Source organism: Antrostomus carolinensis, unplaced genomic scaffold (genome assembly GCF_000700745.2).
Source record: "Antrostomus carolinensis isolate BGI_N321 unplaced genomic scaffold, ASM70074v2 scaffold28197, whole genome shotgun sequence".
Taxonomy (NCBI): domain Eukaryota; kingdom Metazoa; phylum Chordata; class Aves; order Caprimulgiformes; family Caprimulgidae; genus Antrostomus; species Antrostomus carolinensis.
The window spans coordinates 738-2,314 of NW_010328558.1; the positions used below are offsets into that span (position 1 = coordinate 738).

Consider the following 1,577-nt stretch of genomic DNA (forward strand, 5'->3'; position numbering starts at 1 on the left):
GAAAATAACATGGCAAGTTTCATTTACTCCATGTGTGTTTTGTGTCTGTTCCCCCAGCCCCATAGAAACAAGCAAATAGTATCGCTTATTTTATTGCTATCAGCAGTCTGCTACAAGAACCTGTTACTACGGTGGTTGAGGGTATCATGGGACAAGACTGAGAAACACTAACCGAGCTGTGCATGGACAGGTTTGCACAATGCCTGCCCTTGCAGTGCATTGCTTTGCTGCTTCTCAGTAACACATGAGGTCTTGAAGTGCTATCACACTATAAATAGTTAGCCCAGTACATTATTGTTAATGGGGTTTTTTAATAACCATTAACAGTATTTTTGGAGAATGTTTATAATTGGAGGACGATTAAATACTTTACATTTGAGGGCTGGGAGTGAGTTTGTGTTTCCGTAACATCAGAAAAGCCTTAACGTGTCCACTGAAATACATGTGCTTTTAAATTAATAGGATCATGAAGTGTGTGTTTATATAGTTACCCTGTTATCAAAAGCAGGTATTAATCATCTCAACATAAAAAGATACTGTGTTACTCTTTGTGTTCTGTTCCTAAAGATTTTTTTTTTATTAACTTGTAGGACCCTTCAAAGTCGTACAAGAAAGCTGGAGAAGTTGCAACAGTTGAATTACATGTGGAAGAAGGTATACAAGTAGAAACAAATCCTTTATCTAAGAAAGTTACCCCCTTGCACTCTGAAATGACAGATTATATAAAGTCATCTCCTCCAACTCTTATCAGTAGCCATAGTTCTGACTTAAAGGATAGAACACAAATTAACGGAGCAACAACTGTAACAGAAAAATTGGCTCAACTTATTGCAACTTGTCCTCCTTCAAAGTCTTCCAAAACAAAGCAGAAGAAGCCTGGAAATGGAAATACATCTGGTTTGGTTAAAGACTCTGGGAAGAAGCTGCCAGGAACCATAACTGCAAGTGGGTTAGTTAATAAAGATTTAGTAAAGAAATTGCCAGGATCTGGTATTGCTGTTGGATTGGTGAACAAGGACTCAGGGAAGAAGCCATTAGGGATTGGTAGTGCAGCCATATTGGTTAACAGGGACTCTGGGAAGAAGCCACAAGTGATTGGCCCATTAATTGGATTGGTCAACAAGGACTCTGGAAAAAGGCCACCAGGGATCAGCACTCCACCTGGGTTAGTTAACAAGGACTCTGGAAAGAAACAGCCAGTGACCAGCTCTGCAGTTGGATTAATCAGCAAAGATGTTGGGAGGAAACTTCCAGGGATCGGTACCCCAACTGGATTGACTAATAAGGAGTCCATCAAGAAGCCAGTAGGGATTGGCACTCCAGCAGGATTAATTAACAATCAATCTGCTGGGAAGAAGTTGTTGGGCATAAATAGTCCTGCAGGATTGGTTAACAAGGATTCTGGGAGAAAGATGCCAGGGCCTGGCAATACAACAGTTCTGACTAACAAAGACTCTGGAAGGAAAACACCAGGGACTGGTAGCCCAATGGGACCAGTTAACAAGGACTCTGGGAGGAAGATGCCAGGAATTAGCAGTCCAGTGGGATTGGTTAGCAAGGACTCTGGAAAGAAGCCA

At 41.3% G+C, this 1,577-nt stretch overlaps 1 pseudogene across 1 annotated transcript in view; it reads left to right on the forward strand.

Moving 5' to 3' along the window:
* The first annotated feature begins 590 nt into the window (after positions 1–590).
* LOC104528320 (histone-lysine N-methyltransferase ASH1L pseudogene) overlaps positions 591–1,577 on the forward strand; it is a 7,992-nt pseudogene continuing 7,005 nt past the window's right edge. The window contains exon 1 of the transcript XR_728047.2: positions 591–1,577. This exon is cut by the window's right edge and continues 3,757 nt beyond it. The product of XR_728047.2 is annotated as a histone-lysine N-methyltransferase ASH1L pseudogene (transcript).